A 19,191-nucleotide genomic window follows, 5' to 3' on the forward strand; every position below is an offset into this window, starting at 1 on the left:
TGTTAGACCCCAGCACCAGAGGTAAGTGCTCAGGGTGTCCAGCCCTGGCCCCTTTCCTTTTTTTACTTTTTTCTGGGACTTGGCTGAAGCTGAGTCCCAAGATGGCAGCCAACACTTCCTGGTTTGAAGTCTTGGCAGCTAGTCAGAGCTCTGCAGCTCTGTGCACCAGCTCTTATTATTTGTGAAGTCATTGGGGAGGATCCACAGCACCAGAAATTCAAATTTATTTTCCCTTTAATATCTCAAAAACTACTGAACACATTTACACTAACTAACCAAAAACATAATCTGTGAAACAAAATCAAGCTTTCTGCCAAATTTGGTGTTATTCCGTCGAGTAGTTTGGGCTGTAGTCGTGTTCAAAACTCCTATGGGAATTAACATGGGAAACACACATTTTTTGACACCCCATCCCCCCTCCTCCCCTTTTCTCGATGGACCATCTGGAAACTTCCCATGAACAATAAGAATCACCTGCACACTTTTTTGGGGGAAAATCTCGTGAAGATTCGTCAAACTGTAGCAAAGATATACGTAAGTCAAAAAACGCTTTTTCTATGGAAACATGGTCCTAACTATAACTACCTAGGAGAGACCACCACGAGGTAATATATATATATATATATTTAAATAAATTATGTTTATTACATCTCCCTAGTGGAAGGTGACAGAGACCTCGACCTGCATGTGAAAAATAACTAGGCTTAACTTTACACCTGTAAATCCTGGTGTAGGAGGATAGGAAGTGGAGACTGTTCAGTCATCATCTAGGGGTAGCATTATTTTCTGAAATGAGGAATAGCAAACATCAGATGTGGTATTCCAGTGCTCCTCCACCATTTTACTGAGGTCCTCCACATTTCACTTGTGGTCTTATGCTGTTAGTGTTGAATCCTGGGCACATATTATTTGCAAAATATGGAAGTGGGATGTAGCAGGAGTGCCTAATGGTACATCATGTTGCATCTGAGGAAGACCTTGCCTAGAAGGCCTGCCTTTTCTCGGTTATGGATGATGCAGCTATTTATCCATACGAGTGTTGAGTGAGTGGTTGTCAACAATGTATCAATAGTTGCAGATCTAAGTTACTGTGGCAGATCTTTGCAGTGGTTGTGCTGTTTTCTTCTACTCTTGTTGGAGCAGTTTCTGAACTACCTATTTCAGATGTACTGCTGCCTTCCTGCTCTGGTGATTTCCCCTTATTCTGGGCCTGGCCTTTAGGTAGGTGGCTCTGTTAGGGGAGACAGTATGTTTATTGTCAGTTCATACAATTATGATAAAAGATTAGCTAAGTTGTGTATCCACATTAAAGTCTGCATGTTCAAGTTTAAAAAACTTGACAATAAAAGGTCAGATGCAATCTGTGCACACCATATTAATAAAGACTTTTCAGATGTCCTTATCCTAACCAGTGGGAGGTTGCTGGATTTTTCAATAACGCTAATCCTCTTCTCAAGGAAAAACTGCACTATTCTACATACGTTCTTCAATTACCTACTTTGAAATAATCTAAACATTTACTCAGAAAATTCACAGAAATACCTTAATTGAGTGCTACTTTTCCAGCCCATGATACAAAGATATCTTGACATATGCCGTGCCCTGCTAGAGAACCACCTGCAATCTGAACATATATTTTAAGTGATGCTGGTAAAGTTCCAATTAAAAGTTCTTGATTTATTGTACATTGGAGTTTTGTACCTAAGGGTCTGTCTTCTTTGCACCTATCAACATCTGCTCATTGAGTTAATAAACCCCATGGCTTTCCTGCTTCAGAAGGCGGTGCCCTGTATTCACCCATAAATTTCTTCCAATATTGTCTATAAATTTTAAAACAGATAGAAGGTTTCTTCTTACCTACCACAGTGGGATATTGGATTAAGGATAAATAGCGTAGTCTGGATACATGATGCAAGGTTCCACATAGATTATGACCATTAGTTCACTTTTATACTCAAGCCCTGATTAAATTACACTTTTGAGTAGCTTTACACTTTTGAGTACATTTACTTCTTTTCTGTATTCATCAAATGCATTTTTGTGGAACAGCAATACCCTCCCATACAAAATAAAAGAGATAGTGACTTACAATTAAAAAAAAACCCTTAGAAAATAATGTTACTTTAAATTATTTACAATAATTAAAATATAAATAAATATAAATGTATGTTAAATTTATTAAAAATAGTATAGATTTTTTATTTAATTATAAAATATTAAACAACCACCGTACCGCTTTTATATTCTGTGGGAGGGTGTTATAGTTCCAGTGGTTGGCCGCCTGTAGTGCTGGACGTATTACAAACATGTAACTTACGCAAAGTGTAAGTTACTACAAAAGTGCAGTTTTACATTCAGGCTATCGCAGCTTTATAAGTACCTATAGGTATAGGAAGCAGGTGCAATGTGCTTTATTTTTATGCTATTACACGATGAAGGCTATTCTTGCTGCTGCAATGTATGCTACTACACTAGAGAAAAATTAAGTTATACTGCATTTGTGAATCATGGTCCCTTTCCAATATGTGCAAGACAGTCACAAGGGCAGCACAATATGCATTCTCTAAACATTGGGTTCTGAGTGCAAGTTCAAAAGCAGATCCGTAACATGATGAGCTCGGCCTAGGAAATTACTTCACTGGTTCCTTGGTCTGGATAAATTGTCAACATTAAATCTATGTTCACAGCTTGTAACCTGTTCCTAGAAAGATAGAAATGAAAGATCATCAACAGGAATGAGGGTGTAAAGGTTACTACATATGAGAAAATTATTTCATCTGTGAGGTTGAGGCAAAGGTTGCTCTCCAAAGTGAACTAGTGTACAAATATTAAGATAAGAAACAAGCATACACTTCAATAAAAAGCAAGGAAGAGAGAGAAGGGTAGAAAGAGCAAGGTCACTTTATTTCCAAAAAGCTATTTTCTGAAACATAAAATCATTATGCTTTTCCTTTGAATGTGTGTTGAGAGATGCCGTATCAAAACTCTTCTCCAGAGCAGGAGGGGAATACAGTAACAGGCAAGTAGAACAGTCCGGAAGCCCAGAACCAATTAATATTTGTATGTTTTTGTATGAGACCATTCTTCTCGCTGGACAATTTTCATCTGAATTTCACAGGGCTGCTTTAATTTAATCTCTCTCCATGCAATGCAGAAATATAGGAATATATGGAGGCTTGACTGCGGACATGCCGTAAGTTTTCTTCCCATCTGCCAGGACGTGAACCAGCATCCACTGTGTTGCCGGGAACATGGGCAGAATCAGTATAGTTGATGTCAGTAAGGAGTTGCCAGTTTCATTAAGGCCTACAGTGTTGATGGACGGGAGGTCTGGATGGAGGGCCTTGAGGCAAGGAGAAAACCATTGGCCTCTAATCCCATTTGAAGTATGTTATGAAGCCGAGTGAGAGACATCCGTTTGGAGCCCCAGAAATGTCTGGAGTCAGAGGAAAACACAAGTGAAAGAATAAGGAAGGCTTATTGTCTCTGGAAATCTCAGAGGTCACGGACTGCACCATATTAGTCTAGCTGCACAGTTACTCCAACTCTGCCAGCTTAAAGTGGTCCAGTATAGTAATTAGTAATTAATCCAACTCTGCTAAAGAAGCAGTGGGAGATTGTGCAGTGCCAAGTGTCTCAACTTTAGGAATTCAAAGATATTTCAAAGTCACAATCAGAGTATTCATTAAGGATTTAGTCAAGAGGTTTCAGAGGAAATCTAGACCCTCTTTTTGACAAATCGCTTAGAAGTAGACAACCCAATATTTTATTTTTTTAGCAAGAGGTCCAGAGGGAAAACATGAATAAGCTAAGGGAAGGGCCAAGACTAATTTAACCAGACATACTAGTTAGTTAAAAGGGGGCAGATAATATAAGATATTTTTAAAGGAAAAAGAAAGGGAGATTATTTGATGGATAGTCATCTTTAAGATACAAGTATGCGTTTATTGAGACGCACCCAGCTATTTGACTGATAGCAGAACAATGCACATTGAACTGACCATAATGTAAAGCAAACATAAGAAAGTTCTCAGCTTCAAATGGCTCAAGGAGGTAGACACAAATAAGGAGGAACACCGGACAAGAGCAGGACATGAGATGTATTTGAGAAATGGAAGCTGGGAAACAACAAAAGAAAGAGAGACAAATGGTTTTGCCAGAACAAGTAATAAAGCCTAGAATACAACACATCTTGCCTTTATACAAGATAGGTGATAAAACAAACAACATCTACAATGATTGAAAGGAAGATGAAAAAATCAAATTGTCCATAATATCTTCTGTCAGATGTAATCCATAGGATGAATCCTCTGCAAACCCTTCTGACCTTGCTTATTCTTTAACACAGAACTCTTGTATATGCCCTTCGTCACAGAGTCTTCAAAACCTGTAACATCGGAAATACCTTGTACTTCAGAGTTCTCAATTTGAGGACCACGCACTTTGAAATCCCCTGTTTCTATTTCTTCCATATTGTGAAAATTAAAATTAAAATCGTTCTTAAAAGATATCAACATCCTCAGAATTATCAAACCCACACTGGACACATACTTTCAGTTTAAATCTCACCACCATTGCTGATTTCAATCAAGGATGTGCCTTTGTACACCACCTTCTTGAACTTGTTGACATACTTTTTTGAACATGTCTAGATTTTTTATATTTTATCTTTTTAGCCAATATCCTTTGACAATAAAGCTTTGCTTCTCATATCTTCTAGAGGAGAATCACATTTTACACTTCTATTGTTTGAATAAACATTGACTTTAGTCTCACTGTGCATGCTGGAATCAATCTTGGGTGAAAATAACTGAGATAGCAAATTAGGGGAAAGATCAGAATAAGGAACGTGATTCAAAAGGTCGGAAAATTGTAGTAGAATGAAGTTGTCGATGATAAGCACATACCTTTCCTTGAAGGAGAGGTTGGACACAGGTCTCTATGATTACTATCATTTGGACAGCTTCCATTAAAATCTGATGATTCTCTCAGCAATACCATTACTATTGGTTGCATATAAAATCCCATCACGTTTCAATGAGTTTGGTATTTTAACTAGTTAACAGAGTGCCACTGTCCACAGTAATAGACTTGTGAAACCCCTTTATAAAGGAACATTCCTTTAAAAAATCCATCAAATTCTCTGTGAATATTTCTTTGAAAAACTTACATTTTACTCATTTGCAATCCCTCAATACATATTTAAAATAAGCCTCAGCAATGTGATACAGTCCCAAGATATCCATAGCCATATGTTTCCATGGAGCTGGAAAATGAACTAGTTCCAGAGGGCTATTCTGGACCTTCCAGACTTGTCAGCATTCCAATACTATGTGCAGAGTTGTGAAAAACTACTAATCATGGTAACAATGTAGAGCCACCAATAATGAAATCTACTTTATTGTGCATGTTTCCCATAAATGACCTTTATCTGCGACTCCGACTACATTGATTCTAAAGCTTTCTGTGAGAACAAGTTTGTCAGCCCATATTACAAGATAACATTCACATGCTAGTCCATCCTTTACTTCATAGAAAAACTTGCTGAACATTGGATAGAGATATTTCTCTATGCCACATGCTCAGGAAGACTTCATTACCTTCTTCAACACTTTTGTGAATTTCTATGGCACTTGTCCAGTTACTTTGGTTGATAAATTGTTTGACCACATCTACAGCGTCCAAGAAAGACGCAACCATGCAATCATTGTTGCACATTCTGGAGAATCAATTTCACTTTGAACAGGTAATCTAGATAAAAAATCTACTCTACAATTTAGGACCCAGCTATATGTTCCACATTAAAATTAAGTCCACTCCATTTAGACAGTGTCTGATAGATCTAGAGGTATCCCTTCCTGTGACATTACCAAACAACAGAAACATTAAAGACTAATGATCTGCCTTGATTAAAAAATGCCTGCCCCCTGGATTTGTTTTTAAATGCTCCACTGGCCACTTATAACTGAATGCCTTTCTTTCTTTCATAGAGTAAATCTTCTCCAATATAAATACCATTCTGAAGGGTAAAGCGAAGGTGTTATCTTTTCTTCTAGTTCTCTGGGTAAGCACGGCGTCCAGCCCAATACTGTTGGCATCAACAGCACTTGTACATTCAGCATTCTCAATAAAAGTAGTTAGAGCAGGAGCTTATATTTTTTGTTCTTAATTTTTACAAAATACTCAAAAATCATCTGGGACCATTTGAATTTCACATTTGTTTTCTATTCGAATTCCCAAACAACTGGTAAGAGTAGAAACTCCATCAATAAAATGCAAATAATATTTGCAAAGGCCAATAAATGAAACCACCTGTTCATCATTGCTTTGCTCAGGTGCATATCACATAGATTTTATCAATAAATCTTGGAGTTTAAAACCTAAATCTGAAATGCAATAGCCTAAGTAATCATTTTTTTCATAAACAAATATATTTCTCCACTAGAAGTATCATTACCCAATTCCAGCAAGTAGCCCCTGGATTTTGAAAAGGGGATGGCATTCCAAAAGAATTTGCCTGGTTAATGAATTTGCAATTATGCAGTCTCAAGTTTTCATTTTTTCTCCATTGAACAATTGAGGGCACCTACATTTGCTGATAATTCCTTCTCTTCACATTTATTTCAACATAACTTAAAGCTTTTTTCTTATCATCTAGGGAACATTCCTAAGGTTCTGTCTAACTGGGATGGCATCTACTGTGAGTCTGAGTTGATAAGTGATAAGTGAACCCCTTGCCACATCCTAAATCTTTTCTAAATATGCAACTTTAACTTTCTAAAATATTTTAAATTACTTCCGTTTGGGTGAATGCATAAATGCAATTGGACCGCACCTCCGGTTCTTAATCTCATTCACAGATTACCTTGTTAAAGCCACACTATGAATGCTGGCCTTTCTTTGATACATACATTTCTTCTAAGATTTTTTCTATCACTGAATTGAAAAGAGAATATTAAAAACTTCACCAAATCAATTGTATTTTCCACCATATGATAACTGTTTGACATAAGGGTCATTCAAAGACTTATTACGCTAATGTGTCTCAAAGAAGGAATCAGAAACAATGGAAAATAGTTGTTCTGAATCCCTCTGAGCATTACGCCATTGTTGCTGATTAGAATATCACACTCAGAGCTGGCCAATGCACTCTCCATCAATGCAATATGATACCTGCCTATCACTCAGCAGGCCATCATCTGTTAGGTGTCCTACACTAATAACTCTGTTCGCTCTTACATCAGGTTCACTCTTTTCACCATCTTGCACAGTATTTATTTTCCTATTGTTGAATGACCCAGGGTTGTTGCATACACTGTCAAAATGACCTATCTTTATGCATTTAAAACTTTCTTTGCCAGAGGCAGGACTGGGTTTGTGAGTGGTTGAATGATTGCCATACCCGAAGCAGTTGCACTTAGATGTGATAGGCAGACTGCTAAAATGTATTTGTCTTCTTGTTTGTTTTTTGCATCATTCTTATCCATGCCTAATTTGTTCCATACAGAAAAAAACGTCACCAACAGACCTATTATATATACAGACTGTTTAGCATTGCATTGCCTTTTACATGTGCAGACTGTTTAGAGACTTCAGCACTCATGATGATGTCAGATTTCAATGCCTAAAAAGTTTTTTTTTAAAGTAAAGTAATACTATTTAGTATCTAATGTATAACTTGGTAGTACCTTCAAGTTCACATTCCAAAGAAAACAATCCTTAAAGGTCCAGTATAAGATTTAGTAGGTTATTTGGTAAATTGAAATATCATATAAAATGTGTGTCCTTACATAATTATGCACGGATCATCTTTAAAATGACGTTTGAGATGATCAACTGCTTCAGCAAAGTTCTCATAGTCTCCTGCTAATGTGCTTGTAGGCAGAGAACATATTCGAAGATGCTTGGGAATTTTTAACACTTCTCAACTCAGAAGATGCAACAATAAGGCTTTTTTTCTTGACACATTAAATCAGGCATTGCAATTAAATAATTGTGGAGTAAATTAAACCAAGTGTCCTAGGTCATGCTAGGTTCTCCTGATCTCTCCAGTAAAAGTAGGGATTGGTTGCAGCTTTGCATGTTAAACCTTGAATGCTAACACTAAGACAACTAGAAGCAATTTTAATAATATTTTCAACACAATGAATTGACCACATTTTTAACCGGTGGAATACTTGATAGAAAATAGTCTAGCAGCAAAAGATAGTTGATGTAAACTGTGCAAAATGTTGAGTGAAAGGCTGAAGTGTAGTTATGAGAACACTAGGGCCAATGTTAAAGGTAGGTAGGGTATATGGTGGAACAAACTGAACTGGTAGCAATCAGGCTGCTTGCCACAATAGGTGAGGCATGTTGCATGAAACTTGCAGACCCATGTTTACCAGGCCAGAATGCTGTGAGTGCAGCTCCAGAATGAACAGTAAGAAGGGCAACACAACACCCACCATGAGGATGTCTGAGCCTGTATAGGAATTTCTCCAGCGGCCCAGAGTTATCACAGACCACGGCTCTAAACCTACAACCTTGTGATTGCCCAAGTGGCACCAAGGTGCATGGCATCCAGACTGTGGTGAGATTGGTGCAGTGGCGCATGGTGCAGCCAGCCCAAGTTCTCACTTCAGCTAACTGGGCAGCCATTGAGGCATGTGTCACAAACGGACCATGAGAAGGATGCACCACCTTCTCTTGGTTTGACAAAGCTGACGGGATGCAGAATCAGCCACTCATCACCAAATGTTGAAGAGATAGATTTCCAGAAGATATAAGAAATACTTTAATGACAACCACCCTGGTACAAGTCTGGTAGCAGAAGACCTTGCGGTCAACTAAAAATATTTGAATGGCTTGAGGAAGCCCACTCTAACAGGGGCAGGTACTAGATATTGGCAGACACAAGACATGAAAGCAAAAGAACAGCACAAGGCAGGGAGATTAATAATTATACCTGGAAACACCCACATTAAAAGAGAAATCAATAAAGTTCTCTTTAAGCTTAAACTTAAAATGCCAAATCTTCGACAGTGAACAAGATGGATAAAGAGGAAGATAATAGTGATGTCCCAACCTTTCAGATTATTGTTTTCTAAAGCTGCATTAAAGATTCAACAGTAACAATGGTGATGCTGGTAGCCCCTCTCAAAGAGTTGAGCCAGGCCTGAATATAATAACTTTGATACTAAGGGTATTAATTCCAAGGCTGGTTTGTTATTATTGAACGATACCTTTGCCAGATGTGCAATTATCTCTTCCATTTTGACTTAAAATTAGTATAAAATGTTTGAGACTTTTGATGTAGTGGAGACTAGAAAAGATAAAGAGCTAAAAGGTTATAGGGAGAAGGCATGGGATAGTGAATGAAGCTGTTTCATGGTGTGCTGCATCTGCTATAGGTGAAGTGGTACAGAGGCTATAAAAAATATCTAAGGAGTGATTGAGTAATTCGACAATTCAGAGAATAATAAGACAAAATACAATCTGCCTACCTTGTCTGTGAGCAAATCCTCAATGACTTGGCTTCTAGAACAGAACTTTTAGAAGATTTTAGGGAAGGTGCTGAGGTCAATATTGTTAAAAGCACACAAGCTGTCCAGGCACATATCAAATTTGTGTCCGAAAAGCTGAAATCAATTGTGAATCAGGCAATGCATGGTAGTTTTTAGGCTCGTAACATTCCACAGATAATGCCATACAAATATTGTCATCAAGTTCCTGCAAGACTTACTATTAAATAACAGCAGTAGTCCTGGGCTGGATAAGGAGGTTCCTCCATTGCAGAGAATCTTATGCTTGACACGAAATAGGAAGAATTCCTGCAAGACTCTTGTCAAATTTCTATCTTACAAAGTTAGATTGTAACTACAATCTTTAAATATAAATCTTTGCAGACTAAAGAATTGTTATTGTACAATTCTTCAAACGTCTGCCAGGCAATTGAAGATAAACATTGGGAACTTGGAAATAAGACGGGGAAACAAAAACAGGGAGTAACTGTGCAGATGAAATTTCTGACAACATTCCCTATCATTATGTGGTATAATAAGATATACAATTTATGAAGGATTGAAGAAGTGGATAACCTACTGCAAGCTTTGCAGTCTTCTTAATGAGACATTGTATCGAATTATAGGAAGGCGATGGTCTTCAGCCAGTACAAATTGAGTGCTTAGATAGGGGAGAGTCCCCAAGGTGATTGTGAATTATTGTGTGGGGGTATATAATACCAAATACAAGGAAAAAAGTCATTATTATTATCTATTGTTGAGCTTTCATAGGAGACTCCCTTTAGTGTCATATTGGGCTGTAATGGATACTTCAGAAACTAGAGTTATCCCCTAATATCCCTTACGTTGTCTTTCACTATCACAGAACATTAATGGGCCATGAGGAGGGAAGACAAAAAGAAGTAGAATTATTCAATCCATAGAAAAGAGAAAATGGCAAATAATGCAGCTGCAAGATATTCATTTGGCTAGTATGGAATGTAAAGAATTCCTAAAATAGATTTCAAGGGGTGTACAGCTCTACTCAAACTTCTCCGGCGAAAGGCATGACTATTTTCATAAGAGCCGGTTTAGAAGTATATGTTTTGGTAACTAAGTCAGAGAACACTAGAGGATGGATTATAGTTAAGATTTGGGTTCTTTTTGAGTTTTTATACATTGGTTTCTTTGTTTGTGCTAAATAGGAACAATCATTGTCCCTTATCTTCAGTTCTTTGTAATTATTGGTCTTTTGTGCACAAAATTTCATAGAAGGGGATATCAATAGTCTTCTGGCTACTACGCTGAGTAGGTCCACTATTAGACAATCACTAACATCCCAAAGACCCAGAGGATAACATTATAAATGATTCAAGTCCTGTTTACGTGATGTTTGGAGAGAAACAGAAAGGAAATAACGGGGGCTGTTTCACTCTTAGAAACATGGGAGGTTTTTTAGAATAGATTTTTCTTGATTGATAGGTTGTTTCTAGAGGCAATAGAGGATGTTGCCCATCTGCCTACCCAACTATTAGATAATTCTGCAGTTTATTTGGTATTAAACACTACTTTTGAGGTAGGAAAAGCGCACTGGACATTCAATAGAGAACTACTGTTAGACATTCTGACACAAAAAGTAATTTGAAATAATACAGAGAAATTAATCTGAATTAATAAGTTCTCATAATAACTGAAAATTGTTCAAAGCTTTTTAAGGGGAGTATTAAAGCAAATATCTATTAGTAAGATTGCGACAATGATTGTTGAAATTCTAAAAAATCAAATCACTGACACTGTAAGAAGTTTGTATTAAGCAATACAGACCAGAAAGGTAGGGGATCTGTAACTCAGAAACTTGAGTCGCTGCTAACAAAGTTTAGAAACAGGCTGGATGATATTTCTCATCTGCAATGAGAAGCTCATAGATTCCATTATTCTGGGCGACAATAGCAGAGTGGGGCATTGTGAGCCTCTAAAACTCAGTCAGAGAAAGATAAGGTCTATATATGATACAAATCTGTTCTTCCAGAACAGCAGTGCAGGATGTGCTCTGTATGTTTTTTCAAGCATGGGTCAGTGAGGAGGTGTTCCCAGTCAAGGTCAGTTTAGAGAGCCTTTAAAATGGGTAAATGTACAGCAAAGCAATGTCTAAATTGTCCTATACGTTTGCAACAAAGCACAAATAGTTATATTTGGTCTTGGAAGTGGCCCAGATGGACAGCCACGTAAGATCTACAAGGTTATTTCTGAACTGAGGCCAGATGTATGACCATTTCATTTTTCAAGACTCTAATAGGGACTTTTTGCGAGTCGCAATTAGAGAATCGCAAAATTAAATGTACAAATATGTCTGAGACACATTTAGAGATTCCCAATGGGGTCGCAAAGACCTACCTCATCAATATTTATGAGGCAGGTCGCTATTTGCGACTCACAGGGATGGTGGCCTGCTGGGGATGGCAAACCACCATGTCTGTGACTGCTTTTTAAATCAACTATTTTTTTTAATGCACCCCCTTTTCCTCAAAGGAAATCAAGATGCATTTAAAAAAAAAAAATCTTTTCATTTTTTCAGAGTAGGCAGTGGTCCGTGGGACCACTACCTGATCTGAAAAATATTTTTGCTTGCATTCACAAAGGAAAGAGGTCCCAGGGGGACCATTTCCTGTTTGCAAATGGGTTACCACCAACTTGGAGTTGGTGGTAACTGCAGATGTTTTGCAACCTCATTCACGTTCGCAAAACAATCTTACATGGCCCTGTGACTTGCTATTAGGAAGGGATACCCTTGGCACGCCCCTTCCTAACAGCAAATCGCAAAATGGGGTCTGTAAAACCAAAAATGCTTTTTTTCTGGTCGCAAATGGCATGATTCTGTGAATCAGACCATTTGGGATCAGGAAAAAGCATTGTACATCTGGCCCCTCGCGACCACAGTTTGATTCAACCTATATAACTCTATATTATCAAGAAACAAACTTTCAGATTCAGGGGTCGAGGCTGTCATTTTGGTTATTTTGAAGCCAATTAAAAAACCCTTTAAAATGGGAGTTACATGTACTAAGTTTTTTGATTCTAAGGTTTTCTCCGATACACTTGCAAAAAGGTTGTTTCATCATTGATGACATCATTCTTAAGGGTCAGAAAGGGTTTATACCGAGAAGATATTGGAAAGATCTTACAAACTTGTTGATTAGGTCGAACAATTTGCTGGTGACAATTTACACATTAAGGACCTGACTACGACCTTGGCAGAGGAGATTGCTCTGTCACAAACGTGACGGATATCCTGGCTGCTATATTACAAGTTCCATAGGATATAATGGAACTTGTAATACGGCGGGCGGGATATCCATCACGTTTGTGACTGAGTAATCCCCTCCGCTAAGGTCGTAATCAGGCCCTGCTAAATCTAACATTTTATGGACGGTGAGTTAAATCATGCAGGCATCCTTAACTAGCAGTTCCCTAGGCCTCACAGCCGCCTCGCGCTGTCTGCCATTAAGCCATGTTATTATCTCTCTCCTAAACAAAGCCTCGGAGCCTTACATTCGCTTAATCGGTCTGGTGGGGTCCTCAGCTGGCTCAGGGGAACCACATAGCTCAGGGATGCCTTTTGAAAACTTGTTCATTTCTGCTGTCATTATCGGCCACACGAGGAAGTTCCGCTACCTGTTGCTGTGGTAAGGAGGCTTAGACGCTTACAAGCAGTGGCAAGCAGAGGCGGATGGCGACATGAATGGAAACGGACCGTCACTGACCCCCCATGGCCTCCTGTTTATTTAAGTATTTTGGAATCAACTTCACACTGAAACAGCGCATTCGGCCCTGAAGTGTGACAAAGCGTTTTGCGGGAGTATAGCGTATATGACCTGATTTACAACGTTTTTTTCCAGGAGCGATTATGACATATTCAAAGAAAGTACTATAAGTGACCTGTTTTTTTATTTGAGTTAGAGATGTATACTTGATTTTTGAAAGGAAAATCAAGAAGCACATCATGTTCAATTTGTACAGTAAACCAGGACATATCAGAGACATAGAAGCAGAACTACAACTTGGACAGAGAACAGATAAATTGACAACACATATTGACGTAGAAGAAATACTACAATGATGCAAAGCTCTCGAGACATCGCTGTATGTTCTTCACTGTAATTCAGTGCGGAAACCACTTCAAAAGTAACATATATTGTGCAGATAATTTTGTAATAATCACACACTGCAAATTTGGCAACCCACGTTGTAGTTAGACATTTCGCCGATGAGGTGCCTACTGTCCCTAGAGATGCAGGGAAAAAAGTGCCCAAAAGCACAGGCACTGAATTGGGGGTGATGAGTGCTGTGGCACCCTCAAAATAACATGCTGGCGTTCAGAAGGTGAATGAGCAATAAAGATGCATTTATATTTAGTTTATATCTTGCCATATTTGGAATGGGTTCAATGTCAGGGTATAGCTTCTCAAATTGGTGCTTATTATTTTAACATGGAGACTGGTGTTTGCTTATCTTTCTCTGACTACAATCTTATAGGATTTTGTAAAATGAACTATCAACTGTTCAATGTCAGTGTTTTAACACACACCCCTTAAATACCCGTAATTTCAAAGTATATCAGCGGTTAGGGAAGCAAAAATGAAACACTTGTTTTGTAATTCTGAAGTGTGGTAGAAAAAATATTCTAATAGGATCAAAACAAATCAATACACTTTACTTCGTGATGTGTAAATAATAAATATTTGCTGAAACCCAACTATCACACAATATTTGTGTGCTATATATTTTTATCAGTAAAACTGTGTCAGTATACATTTTGTGGGCATTTCTCTGGAAGCTGTGCTACCTGTAAACGGAAGTGCTCTATCACAACATGCATTAGAAAAATATTTGTGACAGTGTGCTCCAAAATTCACATACCTCACCCTTACCACTCACCTGCTGAATGGGTGTGGCTCATTTTCAAAATCCCGTCATGTAACATGTTTTTATACCAACTTTTCAATTGGCATTTTGTGTATAAAGATACACAATTAGCATAAAATATGATGCAGGTACAATTAAACAAATCACATCCCTCTGAACAGGATTTAGCTGATATAAAACACGGGTGCACTGACAATCTAGAGGCTGCATCCCTCAGGGGCTGAGAAACTAACTCCCCTACAGCGTGTCTGGGAACAAGGGATCAATCATAAGCCTGGCCTCTTGCCTGATTATATCAGTCTAGGTATTCAGTGTCAATGTCTCAAAGCAGGTGTGACTGTAGGTGATCAATTCCCTGGTTGTAAAATTCCCTCCACCGACTCCATACCTTCTCAAACTTCATGGGCCACTCACTAGTCGAGTATACACCTTTTCTGTCCCCATGCACACATCCATTCCAGAAATCCATTTGGTCTTGGTTGGTAAAGTCAATAATTCCCACATCTGGACTATAGCCCTTTAAGGGCCAGGTGTACCAAAGGATTTTGCATTCGCAAACGGTGTGAACCGGTAAATTCCACCGTTTGCGAATGCAAAATCTCCATTCACGATGTATGAAAGGCATTCACTGTGCAAATATAAGGAATCGCTAAAATAGCGACTCCTTGTAACTGCAACGAGTAAATGCGAATCGCAAATACAGATGTGAATTTGCGAATCGCAGTGTGTGCGAATCGCAAATAGCGACGTGAATTTGCGAATCACAATCTGCGATTCACAAATTCCGTATCCCAATGCAATGTATCAAAAAGTCGCAATTTGCGATTATTCACAGAATGGCTTTTTGCACGTGCAAATTACCATGAAGTGAAATCAGGTGGTAAGTAGGTGCAACCTATACAAAGAGGCCCAGAATGAATCAGCCTCTTCTGCACAATAGCTGCACTCTACGTGATGGCGAGGAGAATGAGGATCCTGTCAGGTTTGAAGAGAGGGAGGAGGAGACAAGAGCGCATTTTTAGAGTGCGCATTACCCTTTTTGACCAGACAGAGGAGGAGATATATGATAAGTGCAGGTTAAGCTCAGCCATGATGCTTGACCTGATAGCTGATCTACAAACCCCTACTGCAGCAAAACACACACAGGACCAATAGTATACCCACCCATGTGCAGGTATTATGCTTCCTGCACCTATTAGCCTCAGGAAGCTATCAAGGGGTCATAGCAGCATCTGGAGGAGTCTCACAGAGTGCTCTCTCACGCTTCTTCAATGCATTTCTCAATGCCATGCTGAGCAAAATTCAACAGCACATAAGATTCCCCAACACCCCACAGGAATTACTACAAACAAAATTCAATTTCTACCAGATTGCCCAATTCCCACATGTAATAGGCGCCATTGATGGGACACTTGTAGCTATCTGTCCACCATCGGCCACAGAGAATGTTTACCGGAACTGAAAAAGTACACATTCCATGAACATTCAAGTCATAAGCAATGCCTCCAACATTATAACGGATCTCGTGGCCAGATACCCAGGTAGCACACATGACTCCTACATCTTTTGGCACAGTGGAATATACACAAGACTACTTGCTGGGGAGTTTGGCGAAGGATACCTATTTGATAATGTTATAGTTGACAATGTCGCCTCGATGTATATGTAATGTCACTGATAACAATTACTCGCTTTACTCTCCTGTCATTCTAGGAGACAGTGCCTATGCCGTGCGGTCCTTCATACTGACGGCCAACTGAATCCTGCAACGCCAGCCGAAAGGAGGTATAATGCTGCACACAGGACAAACTGCAGCATTTTTGCCTACACAAGAGTGGTGGTGCACTACAATACAGCCCTGAAACCACATGCAAAATCATGGCTACTTGTGCCATGTTGCACTACATTGCAACAACGAGGGGCATACCTGTGGAGCCCACCGAGCCTGACTCAGATGAGGATGACGATCCCTTGCCACCCCTTCAGCCAGCAGACAGCAGCAGTGCAGCAGGGGGCAGACATAGATGTGCTGAGATCACACACAACTATTTCTGATGTAAGTAATGACAATACCACGTCTAATTTTATGTATTGCTGTAGGTAGCATCTTTATTGCCTTGACTTCAGGTAATATGTGTGTGATTAGGACATAGGTGTGCACTATACACAAACAGGTGCTAGTAACGGTGTCACACTATAAGATCATAGTATTACTGCTTTGCTACATGATATGCAAGTCCCCTGTACCTCTCAACATTACTTCCTACGTCCACGCGCACCACTTGAGTGCTCAGTGGTCTCGGTGGCACCTCTTGTAGCAGGTTCCAAGACGGTACTGTGTCTGGCACTGCGACACCTAGGATCCATCACAGGGGCTGTGAGACTGCTGAGGCTAGAGAGCTCCTCACTATCCCCGCCACCCAGTTCTCTGCTTGTAGCACTCTGTGCTGTCTGCATTGTCTCCAAAACATTGGTGATTTTCACCAATCCTTGTGCAACGTCCCGACTGCAATGTGCCATCTCCACTTGTATGCCCACAGCACGTCGTGATACCAAAGCAGTTGTGGTCATGAGCCGATTGACAGATCTGCAGAACCCATCCAACCTGCCCATCAATTGGTGATGGCCCCTACGGTGGCTGACATGTTCCTGCTGCATCACAGTGCAGAGTTCCCTAATGGCGTTTGTCACCTCCTTTGCGTATTGTGCTGCTGTTTGCTGTCCCTCATGCAGCTTGCACATGTTTTCATTGAGAGACTCAAACTGCTTGTGCACTGATCCCATGTTTTATTGAGAGATTCAAACTGCTTGTACATTGATCCTATGTTTTCATTGAGTGCATCCACCTGCTTGTGCATTGATCCCATATTGTTATTTTGAGACTCAAACTGCCTGTGCATTGCGGCCATGTTATGATCGATTGACACCAACTGCCTGTGCATTGACCTCATGTTTTTACATTTCAGGTGCTGCACTTTCTGCATGGAAGCCTCAAGGCCACCAAACAGTGATGGGCCCTTCCCTTCCTCTGTGCACTGTCTGCTTGCTTCGCGACGCCTCCTGAGAGGAGTGGTCTGACGCTGGGGCAGGGACTGCTGTCTGTCAGTGCTTCTAGCCTCTGGGCTGGTGTGGGTACTTCATCCGGCATTTCATCAGAGTCCAGGTCATACTCAGGGTGAGGTAGCACTCTTGCCCTGTGTCTAGTTGGTGCTTGTTTGAAGAACTAACTGGTGTTTGAGTCGGACTGTGGCTGAGTTTCGCTATCCCCCACATTTCCACCTTCTGCTGTGTCAGAGCCCGGAACATCTGCAACAACAATGTGCAGCATGTCATTCTTGAATTAGTACTCAAATAGTTGCATAATAGTATTACATTTACACTGCCATAGTATCACTGAAAGTCTTTGTGTTGTTTCTCTGTTTGTTTTTTCACTATCTTGCTATTTATGTGGTAGTTTCACTTTATGAGTGTGGACTACCACTCCCATAAGGCATTGTTGTGTTGTATGTACGATGTGGCATGGACTACTTATCACACTGCATAGTGCCATTGCTATTTTCTAAGAGCCATTTGCACATGCACATATGGGGAAACACATCATTACTGCCCTTACCTTTGCTAGTGCTGGGTGCGCCTGAGGTGTCAATGTCAGTGACACCACTGACAGCTTCAGGAAGCAGTGTGGACTCCACCATGTCTTCCATTGGTGTAGATGGTGTCTGGGTGGGTGGTCCTCCTCTGGTGCTCCTTGCCTCCTTCAGCCTGCTTGCTACCCTCTCTTTGGCACGTGAACACAAGTCGTACCAGCGCTTGCGTATCTCCTCGACGGAGCGCAACACCCACTACGCATATTTTGGTCTGGATGTTTGACCACAGTTTCCTCTTCTCACTTTCAGGTACCTGTAGTGAGTTTTTTCCAAAAAGTTTGTTGTGGTTCCTGACCACCTCTTCGGTGAGCACCTCCAATTCCTGCTCACTGAATTTGAGTTTGCGCTTCCTGTCTCATTTCTCCTTCACATTCCCATCTGTAGCCATAATCCTGTTTGGTCCTGGCTGGCTCTCAAGACTGCCTCCCTGGTGCTTGGCTGGGTCCCTCTGCCTGCTCCTGTGGGTGGGGCTTCTGGAAACAGCATGGACTGACTCACTTCCTGGTTGTGATGTCATCAGGCTGTTCCAGGTTGCCATTTTTGCAATTTGCGATTTGCAAAAAACGATTCGCTATTTTATGCAATTCGGTATTTGCAACTTGCAAATTGCGATTGCAAATTTTTAGAAATCACTATTACCGTCTCGCAATTTTCATACATCCCATTTTGCATTTCTAAAATAGGGATTTCTAAAAAAATTCGCTATTTTAGAAATGCAAACCGGGAGTGTGATACATCTGTCCCTTAGCAACTACAAGGCCCCGTGAGCACAGCAATAACTTTTTCAGAGGCAAATCAATGGCCTCAAGGACTCCCAGCATTAGTGATGTAACTTTGGTGGCAGCACTGACATCTTAAAAAGTGTTTCACAACCACTATCAAAAAGCACTTTTGGCCCTACAGATCTGGCTGATCTCTTGACACAAGGCAGGTGTTCACAGCCATTGAGCGCAGAAGAAGCATGAAAATAAAGAAATTATCATTTATATATGTACAATCATTTCAGAAACGAAGAACCAACACATTTGTAGTTCAGCAAAGACTGAGAATGGCCCATTGCATGGAAGCAGCACAATGTGACAAGAATGAAGGGTCCTGGGGGAAGCTAAGGCACAGCCTAGTTTTCCCCCAAAAATCTT

General features: G+C 40.0%; 1 long non-coding RNA gene across 1 annotated transcript in view; it reads left to right on the forward strand.

Moving 5' to 3' along the window:
• The window catches only part of LOC138249100 (uncharacterized), a 133,078-nt gene extending 114,989 nt beyond the window's left edge, over window positions 1-18,089 (forward strand). The window contains exons 2-3 of the long non-coding RNA XR_011194716.1: window positions 16,119-16,461; window positions 17,372-18,089. This is a non-coding gene — a long non-coding RNA (uncharacterized lncRNA). The remainder of the gene's footprint in view (window positions 1-16,118; window positions 16,462-17,371) is intronic.
• The last annotated feature ends 1,102 nt before the right edge of the window (window positions 18,090-19,191 follow it).

The sequence above is a fragment of the Pleurodeles waltl genome, chromosome 8 (genome assembly GCF_031143425.1).
Source record: "Pleurodeles waltl isolate 20211129_DDA chromosome 8, aPleWal1.hap1.20221129, whole genome shotgun sequence".
Classification (NCBI taxonomy): domain Eukaryota; kingdom Metazoa; phylum Chordata; class Amphibia; order Caudata; family Salamandridae; genus Pleurodeles; species Pleurodeles waltl.